Here is a 13,956-nt window from a genome sequence, read left to right as displayed (position 1 = left end):
CCTGACGACTGAGTGGCAACAGCAAGAACCACTTGAACCTCGGCAAGCCAGAGAGTCCTTTACACAGCACATCAGGAGCTCAAGGAGACTGCAGGATGGAGACTCAGTCAAGGCTTTTGATAGCGAGTCAAGCCCCTCCACCCTTCAGGCTCCTCCAGCAGTGACGCCAGGCACCTGCCAGCCCCATGTTTGGGGAGCAGTGTCCCTGTCATGAGCAGCCGCACAGCACCCTCTGGTGACCGACCATAAGGCACACAGGAATACTGCAGGGCTCCCTGATCTCCCAGCAAAGAAAGTGCCATTCCAACCGACACATCCTCAGAGGACTCCAGGCAGATCACACACAACTCTGTAAAATCCAATGTTTTTGAGGTGCCTTTCAGGAAGTCTATGAAAAACGTAGGTCTCTTCCCAACTGCAGTATTCTGAGATGAATTCACTGGGCGGTGGAGTCAGGCACTGGGTTCCAGGACAGAAAAGAGAGACAAGGTGGCCAGCTCCCAAGATGCACAGGGCGTGTTGGGGCAATGTGTTGGGAAGCATATATTTATGTCACAGCTCTCTGGGTCCGGTTTAAAGAAAACATATATCCAAACAAACCTTGTTTATGGTCTTGTTGTATTATATCACCCACAAAACATTTCAGAAAATCTGCACATTCTCACTCCATATATCTGCTTACTCTCATCTAAATTCGATCACATCATCCTATATTCCCAGGTACTTTTTCACTTATTGGGAGTGCATGATATGCTCTAGAGAGACCGCAGTGACTCGTCAACATTACTGGTAGACCTAATAAATGATTTCACTCATGCTAAGATATGTATATTGGGGTATATAATGTGCTTCATTTCTATACATGAATCACGAACTATCAGAGAGAGAAATTAAGAGTAAATCAGCCTACAGGCACCTGGGTGGCATAGTCACCGAAGCATCCAACTTTGGCTCAGGTCATGATCTCATGATTTGTGTTCTGAGCCCTGTGTTGGGCTCTGTGCTGACAACTCAGAGTCTGGAGCCTTCTTTAGATTCTGTGTCTCCCTTTCTCTCAGCTCTTCCTCTCTCTCTCTCTCTCTCTCTCTGTGTGTGTGTGTGTGTGTGTGTGTGTGTACGTGTGTGTGTTTCCATGTATCTCTCTCAGACAAGAATAAATAAACATAGAAAACTTAAAAAAGAATGACTTTAACCAAGAAGGAGAAAGACCTCTTTACTGAAAAGAAGAAATCAGTGGAGAAAGAGTTTGAACAGACAGAAATAAGCAGAAAGACATTCTATGCTAGTGTATCCCAAGAATTAAGATTGTCAAAATGTCCACACTACTTAAGCCATCTACACATTCCCTAGGTGCAATCCCTATCAAAGTTGAAGCACGTTACCAAAAATAGAATAATCCTTCAAGGTGGACAGAACCACAAAAGGCTCTGAATACCATATCATTTTGAGAAGGAGGACCACAGCTGGAAGCATCATGCTTTCTGATTTGAAACTAGATCTCAAAGCTACAACAACCCAAGCAGTACACTATTGGAGTAAAAGCAGACACACAGGTCATTGGAACAGAACCGAAGGCCTAGGAAGAAACCCACACATATGTAACCAATTCACAACAAAAGAACCAAGAATATAACCTGAGGCAAAGGCAGTCTCCTCAATAGGTGGTGCCCAGAATCACTGGGCACAGAAAAACAACAGGCGCAGAAAAACAACTTGACACCTATTTAGCATCACACACAGAAACGAAGTTAAAACGTATTACAGACTTGAGACCTAAAACCAGAAAAGTCTTGGATAAGAACTTGGACAGGAGGTGTGGGAAATCGCACACCGATGTCCTGAGTTGGGAGATTATAGGGAACGCTTTGCCGAGCAGATCACTGCTCTCTGGCCTTCCTGCAAACAGCCAGCAGCAGCTCACTTACCTAGTTGGTGTGTATCTGGGGGGCAGGCGAGACTTGGCTGATCTAGTGCGTGTGTATCTAGGGGTTGGGTTCTGCATGGGCTCACCAAGTCCTTGGACCGTGTTGTCGCGTGGAATATTTTATCCTGTCTAGATGTGGTTTGCACCATGTCTTCAATACGTTCTTTCTAGCATGTGGCCCGCTGACGTGTTGCACATCGTTTGTAGGCTTAATGACTACGGGAGCCTGAGAGCAGCTCGTGGAGACGTCCCTTAAAGTCCCTCTCACCTCTCTTGACTTGCGTGGAGTCTGAAGCAATCCTTTCTGCTGTCCTTGGCTTTGCTGGACAAAGCCAAATGCCACACCCACAAGAATGTTTGGATCTCAGTCTTGACTTGAGTTTTGGGATTTGACACCAGAAGCCAAAGCTACAAAGGAAACCTAAACAAGTGGGACTACATGAAACTAAAAAAACCAGTCCTGCACAGCAACAATATCTTCCACAGAATGGAAAGGCAACATAGTGAATGGGAGAAAATACTTGCAAACTACATACATGGTCAAGGGTTAATACACAAAAGATATCAAGGTCTCCTACAGCGCAACAATGCAAAAGCAAAGAGCAATGATGGAACTGGCAGAGTCCTGAAGAGGCATTCTTCCAATGAAGACATACAGATGGCCACCACATACATGAAGAGAAGTTCCATGTCACTCCACATTAGGGAAATGAAAGTCCAAAGCCAAAGAGATATCACATGAAACCTGTCTGAACGGTCTTATCAAAACGACAAGAAAACACAAGCGTTGGGTACAATGTGGAAGAAAGCGAATCATTGGGCCCTGTTGGTGCAGAGGCAGTCGCAAACAATGTAAAGTTTCCTCACACAATTCAGAGGGGAACACCCATATCATCCAGCAACTTCCCTCAATTACGCCCCTAGGTACTACTCAGAACACATGAAATCACTAACTCCCAAAAATACCTTCACACCTGTTATTATAATAGCCTGGAGGGCATTATGCTAAGTGAAAGAACTCACACAGAGAAAAACACATACAGAATGCTCGCACATATATGGGGAATCTGAAACAAAAACTAAGAAAACAAAAAACAAAAATCCTCAAAACATAATGAAACAAGCCCATCAATACAGAAAGGTGATTGCAAAGGTGAGGGGCAGGAAGTAGGGAAATAGGGTAAAGGTCAAAAGACATCACCGAATAAAAAAAGACCATGTCAACAGGGAAAGAGAGAGTAAAGGTGACTCAATATCTCAAATTCTAGCTTCCTCTATTTCAGAGATCTTAGTTCAGTCCATTCCATTCACTAGACCTACGTGAATAATAACGAATTATCAGGACTTGGCAGTTTTTTCAAGATGAGTTCTTTAGGATTTCATATCCAAAAGGACAGAGTGCTAGATTACTAAGTCACTTATATTTTCCATTATTTTTATGGTTTCTTGAAGTACCATTATGTCACAAAAAACTCCTTAGATCTAAGTGGACACTTTCATTACTCTAAACATATGTACATACCACTAAAACAGTACAATAAAGGTAAGGTACACTGTCCATCACACAAAAGTGATCCTTTTTCTCCTTGTTGTAGTGAGCGTTTGGTGATGAAAAGGTTTCTAGTATCGAGCTCATGTATCAAATTCCATGTGATGGGTTATGCAGAATATAGTATTCATGGTAAGCAAGAAAATAATGATCTTCAAGATAATCATAATCTCCTGAATTGCTGACAGAGACAACTCACCCCCCGGGGACAAAACAGATGCTTAGGAGCCTCAGCTGCTCAAAGTGGCCTACACCACACCATCTTACTGAAAACATAAAGTACCAGTCAGCTTGATATGTAAGTTTGGGAAAGCCTCAGTTCTTAGACTTTTGCCTTCAGGGAGGTTATGGTGCTGCCTTCAGGAAGTTTTCATCCATTGTAAAAGGATTGGAACACACTATTGAAATGAGAAATTTCCTATGCAACAAAACTGTGTCTTTGGAAAGAACTGGGACCCTGCTGCGGTCCGGACTAAAATACAGGACACGTCACTGCAGACACTTACACAGACGCACAAATACAAACCCCAACAACCTGACAGAGGTGGAACCCATGCAATGAAAGAGCGTTTGCTCAAGACCTCATTTCCAAAGGAGGCTGAGAGACGAGCACTGCCTGCTCAAGTACACATGCACTGGTTTCTAGGAACCCGGTGGCTCGGAGTCACTTCTGCCTCATGCTGCCTCATGAGTCCCGGAGGAGATGTGATTCATAAGGTCTGAAACTCTTGAAATACGGAACGAATGCAAGAGAGGAGACGCTCCACGGAAACAGGAAGCACCACGCCCTCGGATATGAAGAACAAAACCCAAAGTCTGCCTTTGACAAGGAGCTTTTCCATCCACCTTCCTCGCCAGAGTGCAAAGAAGACGTTCCCACCCAACATGTCCCAAAAAGATGACTTCGGACTCCATCCACAACACCCAGTTCTCTTCAGCACACATCTCCAAGTAGGAAAGAGTCTGGACCACCCTCTCAAACACAGAAGCGCCACTTATTCCTGCCTCACTGGCTCCGAGTTCATTGATTGAATGCAAATGGCCTTCAGAAATGAAGAGCTCAACAGGGAGTTGCACTTCCCCTAATTCAGACTCCTACCCCGTAGTCCCATTGACTCCCATGATAGAGGACCCTCTTTAGCCCAAAGCAGGGTGGGATCTCCTCCCCCCCCCCCCCCCCCCCCCACTTAAGAGGGTGCAACTTTGCCAGCAGAGGCGGGGAGGGATGGGTCGGGGCAGAGCAGGGGGTGTGGAGGGCGGGAGGCAGGAGGCCTGTGTTCACCTGCTGCTTCCACTCTCAATTACTTCAAGTTCCCTGGCTGGCCTCCAGCAACTCAGGCCCACCACCCTGACTCTCCCTGGAATGTTTCTCTGGAATTTGAGGTCCCTGTGCATCATTTTCACAGGCAGGAATGTTTCCTCCTGCTCATGGCTGTGACTTCCCTGGCCCTGCCTTGACATTTTCCCACAAACGCAGGTCCACGCTTTCCTTCGTTCCTTCCTTGGTTCCACCGCCACCCTCTAGCCACCAACCCAGTCAGACCTCCAAGGGCACTCAGGGCGCCCCCCCCCCCACCCCCGCCGTGCACCACTCCCCACCACCAGAGCCTAACCCCCTACTCGATCTGGGGCCCTCCTCCTCCAGGGGACGGGGGTCCAACCCAGAAATCTCATCTCACTCCTGAGTCCTCGAGACCACAGCCGCAAAGGAGCCCAAGAAGAAGCCTGGAGCACGAGGCGGGGGGGAGGGGGGGTGGGGGGGTGGGGTGGTCATGGAAGGGGAAGACAGAGAGGGGCAGGAGGGAAGGCCACATGGGACCTTGTCACTAGGATCCCTACCTTGGCAGCACCGTGACTGAGGCAGGTCCTGGAGGGAGGCTGTGGGCCTCAGCTGCTCCATCTTTAGGCTTCTCCCAGATGGTCTTTCGGGGGCGCCCTGGGGCATCGCATCGCGCTCTGCCCCGGCCAGTGCTGGCACTCCACCAGCGCAGCCAAAGACCGAGGCGCCTGGGGAGCGCGTCCTGCGCCCTGGCCTGTGGCTCCAGGAGCAGCAGGAGCAGCAGGGCCGCCACCCTCAGGGGCTGGAGGCTCATGGCTCCCAGTCTTCTCCACGTGGGCCGCGCGAGCGCTACCCCCAGCGCGAGAGCTACCGCTACCCCTACCGCCACCGGCATGGCTACCGGGTCGCAGGCGCCAGGCAGCAGCATGTCCCTGGTCGGGGGGTGGGGTGGGCGTCAGCCCCTGGCTGGCCCAGACACTTGGGGGCTTGGGGCGGCAGGCAGGCTGGGAGCCAGGACTCACAGCACCGCTGCAGCCCCAGCTGTGTCCCTCACCGGGCTCCGCCCCTGGCCACGCGCATGCGCATACCCGAACCTGCCCTGGGCACACCTGCTTGGGCCTGAGATCCAAGGGAAAGCAGAGAAAAGCAAGCAAATAGAGGGTTGGTGGAGACCATGAATCAGAGGGAGATCCACCCTCTACGATGACTTTTTATTTCTTTATATTTCTTAAAAGGGAAGAAGAAAACATAGGAAAACATCTCTTTGCCTGTAATTTTTCTAGCTTTCTATTTCCCTACATACACAGGCATGACCATTTCATTCAAAAGTAAACTAAAGACAATCTGTTTTTAAAAATTCACACAGTATGGGGACACCTGGGTGGCTCAGTTGTTTAAGTGCCCAACTTCTGGTTTTGGCTCAGGTTATGATCACGGTTTTGCGGTTTCAAGCCCCACATCAGCACAGAGCCTACTTGAGAGTCTGTCTCTCCCTCTCTCTCTCTCTGCCCCCCCCTTCACTGTCTGTCTCTCTCAAAATAAATAAATAAAGTTAACAAAATTTAAAATTCACATATTACGATACTCCAAAATCTAAAATATGCTAGAACTAAAATATTATAATTATTTCCATTTCTCCCCAACTTTCGTGTTTGAAAGGTATTTCCCACAGTTTTGACCTTTCCAGATCTTTGTATTTCAGAATATTCCAAAAGGTATATTCAAATCATGGCTCCTCCCATGGGGATCCACATCTGGCAGACTGTGTAAAGCAGGATTCACTTGCCAGCATCAGTACTGCCCCCTGCCCTCATTCCCAGGGATGAGAAACAGGGAGGGTGATGAGGAAAGACACTAAGAGCCTCCCGAGTGCTTTCCAAGGAAGTGTCACACTTGACGTTATGGGGGGCACAGCAGGTGCAAATGCTGCCCTGGTGGACAGACTGCCTCACATGCCTCCAACAAGTGAGAGCAAGCCGACGGCACCAAGTGCTCAGTGAGAGCTCCAAGCAGAAACACTGTCCTGGACCTAAACAAGATATTTCTAAAATTCTTCTGCTTGTTCTACCATTTTTTTTTAATTCACAACTTCCTCCATTCATGATCCAGTTCATTGGACCCTATGTATAAACAATACCTCCCAAATAGTAGTGCAAAGCTACCAGTGGGAACACAGGGAAAGGCGTCACGAAAACAAAGCTTTCTTTGGGCAAGGCAGGGGCTGTCTCACCCAACTCCCCAGCCTGACCCCCGCCATCTGCCCTCTGCCTTGCCCAGTGCTAGCAGGTGTATGGCGATGCCTTCCCGCCACAGTCTTCACGAATAGCTATCAAGACGTTTCAGAAACAGACCCTGACTCTAGAGTGGAGAGGCGAAAGCAAATATTATGTGTTACACTGGCTAAATCAGATGGGTTATGAAAACAGCATGAAACACTGGGGGTGGGGGGGTGGTTTAAATGTGCTTTAGGACACCCAGAAGCACACTCGGGCAGCCCAAAGTGACCCAGCTGTATGAATGGAAAATGAGTTTAATTTAGACTCTGTTAGTTCCTGTCCAGTTCAGAAAAGGAAATTCAGACAGCTAAAGAAATTAATTTATTTTGGCAAGAAAGAAATTTCAAGTGTCTGCCCTAAATTACAATTTATTTCACTAGAGTCCTCTATTATAAGCTGAGCAACCAGGGCGTTCTTCCAGGTGGCATGTTAAATGTTCCTTCTTTATTCTCCATCACTATTGGAGACAGGCACACTTTCTTAGAACTTGACACTCACCTCTCCCCATACTGCCCTATGACTACAAGGTGGCAGAGAGAGATCCAGACCAAGACATCAGGATCCTGCTCCCAGCTCTCTCTCTAAGCCTGACAGACTCTGTGAAAGGAGGCTCTCTCTGCCCTCGACACTCAGCTGCCCGTGTGGTGGGGCATGTGACATGCACAGATGTGTGTATGGGACCTATGGCGGTATGTGTGAAACTTCAGAACTACGACAGGGTATCGAAAAGCACCAAACTGTTACATACAGAACAGCTCCCAGGCACTCTCAGACATGATGATTGGGAAGGAAATCTAGCAGTGCCTGGAAAACGATGAATGTATTTCTCTTTAACCACTGACTATCTCTCCACAAATATGAAACATAATATGCAAAGGTTTATTGATCATGGCATTATTTCTAATAGCAAAATCTTGGAAATGACACAGATACTCACAGCAGCCTGCTTAAATACACGACGAGAAATCTACACAACGTGGCCAACGAGAGGTCTTGTTCCGAGGTCTCTCGGAAACAGTATGAAATGATTTCTAAGATGCAGTGTTACTCAAAAGACAATAGGCAAAAGTGTGCATCCACTATGCTCCTTGTTATGGAAAAGGAAAATTCTACATTTGGTTAATTTCTTACTAAACGAATTACAGGAAAGGTATAGTAAAAACTACTGAGAACGCTTACCCCATGGGGGCTGCGTTAGGAGATGGGAGAGAGAGTGATGGCACATTTCTCTGTGTATACTTTTTTATTCACAGTTTGACTTTGGAATCATGTAAAATTCTTTCATGTTGAGAAAAATAAAGTTAAGTTAAAAAGAATTTGTAAAGAATCTACTCTTCTCAGACCACAAAAATCGACTAAGGACTATCATGGCACTGCACGCACACATCACTTTTTGCCGGAAGGAAGCAGACACAACAAACAGCTGGGAAGTTAGAAGAGCTTCACAAGAAACTTGTGAGGAGAACACACTCCTCTTCACACCCTCCCAATGCCCTCAGATGTTAGGACACTATTTCCATCCCATTCTCCCTCTGATCTCAAAATGTTATTTCTGGTGTTTTTGCTGAGATCTTCAGTAACCTCACTGGGGCCTCCTTGGTCATTACTTTTGTTCACAGTTATTTGCTAATCACCTTTTTACCATTTTTCATTAAACTAGTCAAATAAAACTTATTTTGAAAAGTATCAACCTCCATTTGTTCCTTTAGAAAAGATTCTCTTCAGAAAATGTTATTGTGGGGGCACCTGGGTGGCTCAGTCGGTTAAGCAACCGACTCTTGATTTCAGCACACGTCATCATCTCACAGTTCCTGAAATTGAGTCCTGTGTTGGGCTCTGTGCTGACAGTGTGGGGCCTGCTTGGGATTCTCTCTCTCTCTCTCTTTCTGCCCTCCCTTGCTTGTGCACATTCATTCTCTCTCTCTCTCTCTCTTTCTCTCTCCACCCCTCTCAAAATAAATAAAAATAATCTTTACCAAACTGAACAATTTGTGGCCACATTTCCTGAAGCAGAAGAGATAAACACTTTTGAAGCCGAGCTATCTACCATTAAAACATAGTTTCATTTATCGCTACTTGAAGCTAGTTTAAGCTTTTGACATTTGCAAACATCCAGGTAACTTCTTCATTATTTTTGGTAGCTGGACTTTTACAACAGCTTTCTTGTATAAGAAATGTTATATAATAATACACACAGATAATACTTCCCTAAGTTAGAATGGGGTATTATTCCTTTTTACAGCTGGATAATTGGAAGAACACAGAATGACATATTTCATGAGCCAGCTGAAAACACTGAATGAGGACTATGAAGTCCTGGGAATTTTCATCATCGAGTCTTTCCTTCACTAAATGCTTGTTAACTGAATCCCAGGTGTCAAAGTCAGCTTGCACACCAATCCAAGAGCTTCATGGTAGGACTGAAGATCAGGTACCGTAGGGCCAGAGGCGGAAAGGAAGATCCCTGCTAGAAACGACCCAGGGTTGAGAGCCAGTTCCGCCGAGTGAAAGTCTACCAACCAAGGCTCTCAGAAGTGACTTTGTGAGCAAATGGATGGGTGGTATGGGGAGAGGCAGAAGGAAGGCTTTGTGCTAGGGTCCACTAGGAAAACACACCCACATCAAGGGTTAAGGGTGTATTCATCCCACCGAAGAAAGATGAATCAGAACATAGCTGGGTTCTCAAGCTGACTGCCACTTATCAGCCATGGTGCCAGTCAGTCTGCACCTCAGCTGTCGTATTTCTAAAACAAGATCGTCTGTCTTCCCTACTGAATTTATAAGATGGCTTCATGAAGTCATTGAGATTGAATGCATCAAAATGCCTGACCAGATCAGTGTATAGTCCACTGAATCTCACACCCAGCCAGGAATTCCATCTCTAAATGTGTGCCCTGAAACAAGCTTTCCTACGTCTCTGCAACACATGACTCACTTTACTATGATCATCCAAGTAGAAGCAACGCTTTCAAACCTTCTGAGAACAAAGATTCTAAGTATGTAATATCTGACATTTGCACACTAGTTTTCCAAAATCTCTCTAAAGCAAACAAACCCCACCCTAAAACAAGTTTTAACTATATAAACTAGGGGAAAAAAACCACTGTCCACCCAAAATGTAGGCCTACTCATTCTACAAAGGTACTATCATAGCTTCTTAGGGATTGACCATCTACTGAAAAAGAAACTATATTTGTTAGGAGAGGTCATGTCAGCTGCTCTCTGCTACCGACTGGGCATCTTCAACAGCCAGGGTTCTCTACCAGGTTCTGGGCAAATGGTAGGCCCTCAATGCACTCATAAATACTCCTCCCATGTGTATAATGAAAGTAATAAGCATAGCCATCTCTTTTTCAAAGATATCATAAATAATAGCAACACACAATGTACAAACTATTCACAAAGCAGAATATGCAGGATTGTGAGAAGACATCTACCGTAAGGAGCAAGTGAAGGGTATTCATGGCTCCGAGTCCTCTGCGGGTGTGCCGCGCTACCGGGTTGCAGGCGCCAGTCAGCAGCATGTCCCCCGTGAGATGGTCGAGAATGCAGGGAGGGCCTTAGCTCCCAGCGGGCCCGGGGTGGTGGGAGTCGGGGTATCCGGGTGGCTTGAGGTCACAGAGCCAGTACCTAGAGCACTTACACCTCAGCCCTCTCTGTGTCCTGCCCCCCCGCCCCCCGCCTGGAAGCGCGCACGTGCCTGCCACGCCCTCTTTGGCACGCGCCCGTGGGCACCGGGATCCAAGCACAGGCGGGGGACACAGCTAAAGCCTGGAGCCTGCCTTGGGTTCTGTGTCTCCCTCTCTCTCTCTCTCTGCCCCTCCCCCACTCACGCTCTGTCTCTGTATCTCTCAAAAATAAACAAACATTAAGAAAAATTAAAAACAAAGAAGGTGAAACTTTGCGATGCTTTCCTCCTAGCCTGGTATCTCTCCTGTGTGTCCTCTACCTGGTTCTAGATGATGGCTGGTTGCTTCCAGGAATCGGTAATAGGGTAAAGGCTGGCTGGCCAGGCTGTTTCCCCGAGGACAGTCCATGAGAGCGCACAAATTTCTGAAAAAGTAACAAGGTGAAGACAACTCTAGTACAACAACTCTCAAGGAGGATGTGACTGGCAGTTGCAAGAAATTCTCTGATCTGTTGTTTGGGACAGGACTAGACATGCCCCAGGCCTACTCAGCTGCCCCTGATGAGGGAAGATCCTAGAACCTGGGCTTTTGGGTTGTCACAGGAAGCAAATACACGAGCGACTGGGCTCGACCTGGAGTCCCCCGTGCAAAGCTCATCTCTCCTCGCATGGAGTCTGCCTGAATGATGGACATGGATTTCATTTATTCCACCAATATGTGTCTACACCTTCTTTCAGTTGAGTATTCTTGTGGTCCTTGGGGATAATAGCAGTGAACAAAACAGACATTGTAGCTTACCCTCTAGCTTGAAGTGTAGACTTCAATCCAGTGAGGGAGGAGTGATGGATAATTAGAATAAAGAAACGAACGTATGTCAAGTTGTAACTGGCCAGGAAGAAAAATAAATTGCATGAAACATTTAGGAGGTATGGCAGGTGTCACTGGGAATAGGAGAGGCAGGCCAGGCCTCTATGGCAAATTGTCAGCAGCAGAGACCTAAAGGGAGGCAGGACAACGGAACAGCACTATTAGGTAAAGGCCCTAAGGTACGAGCAGCCAGGGCCCTGGGAACTTTCAAATAGGATCAGTGCAGTGAGGCCCTGTGCTCCTCTCTACATGTGGTAAAACTTGAATTCAAAGACAAAATAGGACCCGCAATCTGTGGCAATTATTTGCTCAGGAAACCAACCTGTTATCTACAATGGCCAGGCTACTATCTGGAAGTCAGACTGGCAGAAGCTTGTATACATTGTGTCCCCACTTTCAATTTAGAATCAACTGGAGAAAGCCACTTATACTCCCCTAATCCATCCCATAGTATGGCCCACCTCTAGTTACCTCACCTACAGTTTCTCCATGACAACAGCCTCCACTTAAGTCGGGGCATCCTAGAAGCCTTCCCTTTTTTTCTGCCTTGAAGCTTTCCTATTCCTCTGCCTGACTTGGAGTCTCTGCCAAATACGAGAGATCACGGCAGACTCCCTTGCTGTCCCAAGCACCGAGTCCATAGCCTTTGCCTGTTCTCATGTGCTCAGTCTTTGTTGATTTCCCTTGCAGACTGGAGGAGTCATGCCTTATAGAAATAAGAGTGGACTTACTCCTGGCCTTGCCACACGTTCCCTATTTCCAGCTGTCTAATTTCCACTTTTAAGCAAACAGACGGCAACACGAGAATCTAAGGTCTATGCTGGGGTGACCACCTAAAGGTCCTTACTTGTCGACTTTGTAAGGAGGCTAGTCTGTTACTGAGGTGAGGATATTGGAGTAAAGGAAAGGGGAGGGGCTGACTCAGAAAACCACTCAGAACCCCAGAGTGGGTGTGGAGATTATTATGATCTAAAGACATAGGAGATTCAACAGAAGAATCTTCTCAGAGCTTCTCTGATGTGACTCAAAGCAACAACTGCTGGGAAAGGCCATAAATTTTCTGAGTGCGTCCACTCATGGGAAGAAGATTGAGAATAAATCTATCATAAATCCCCTCTCTGGGAACGTTTCATGGCCATGAAAAAGTATGAAAAGACTACTCACACCCGCAGAAACAAAACTCTTCCTACCTCAACCAAAACACCAGAAACAACAAGTGTTTGTGAGGATACAGAGAAAAAGGAACCCTCGTGCACTGTCGATGGGAATGCAAACGGGTGGAGTCACGGTGGAATAGAGTATGGAGGTCCCTCAAGAAATTGAAATAGAATTACCCTACAATGCAGGAATCACACCACTGGGTATTTACCCCAAAAATACAAAAGCACTAACTCAAAGGGATACATGCACCCCTATGTTCATGGCAGCGTTATTTACAAGAGCTAAGATACGGAAGCAGTCCAAGTATCCACAGACAGCTGAATGGATAAAGAAGAAGTGGTATATGTAAAATGGAATATTACTTAGCCATAAAAAGAATGAAACACTGCCATTTGCAACAACATGGATAGAGATAGAGAGTACAATGCTGAGCAAAATAAGTCAGTCAGAGAAAGACAAATACCGTATGATCTCACTCCTGTGGAATTTAAGGAAAAAAACAAATAAACAAAGGGAAAAAAGAGAAAGAAACAAACCAACCAAGAACAGACCCTTAACAATAGAGAATGAACTGATGTTTACCAGAGGGGAAGTGTGTGTGGGAGGGGGTATGGTTGGAATAGGTGATGGAGATTACAGAATACACTTATCATGATGAAAAGAAAAAACTTCCTTATCTCCCATGTGTTCTCCTAAAATTCCACTGCCCTTTTATTTTTTTAATGTTTATTTATTTTTGAGAGTGAGAGAGACAGAGCGTAAAGTGGGGAGGGCAGAGAGAGACAGAGACAAAGAATCCAAAGCAGGCTCCAGGCTCAGGCTCACGAACTGTGAGATCATGACCTGAGCTGAAGTTGGATGGTTAACTGACTGAGCCACCCAAGTGCCTCATCCATTTTCTTTTATAAACAAACCTATTTGGTTCTACCCACAGAAATTCTTTCCCCCACTCCCTTTCTCCTACTAAGATATGTAAGCCTCTAATGGTAATCATGTAGTAAGCTAGCTCCTCTTACTCGTAAGTTCTCCTCTACATAGGCAATAAATCTTTTTTTCTCCTGTTAACCTACCATTTCAGTTTAATTTGCAAGTCCTCAATGAATTAGCCTAAGAGAGTAGAGAAAAAGCTTCCTTCCCCCACAACATGGCTGATGCAAGAGAATTAGTGAATGAAAAATTGACAAGATTGGGTGAGAAATGGGAAAGTTCGGAGTTAAGGATTTAGTCAATAATCATAGATTTTTATAATCAGATTTTAAAAAGCAAAACAA

This window comes from Panthera leo, chromosome A2 (assembly GCF_018350215.1).
Source record: "Panthera leo isolate Ple1 chromosome A2, P.leo_Ple1_pat1.1, whole genome shotgun sequence".
Lineage (NCBI taxonomy): Eukaryota > Metazoa > Chordata > Mammalia > Carnivora > Felidae > Panthera > Panthera leo.
Note: the sequence above shows the minus strand (reverse complement) of the source record.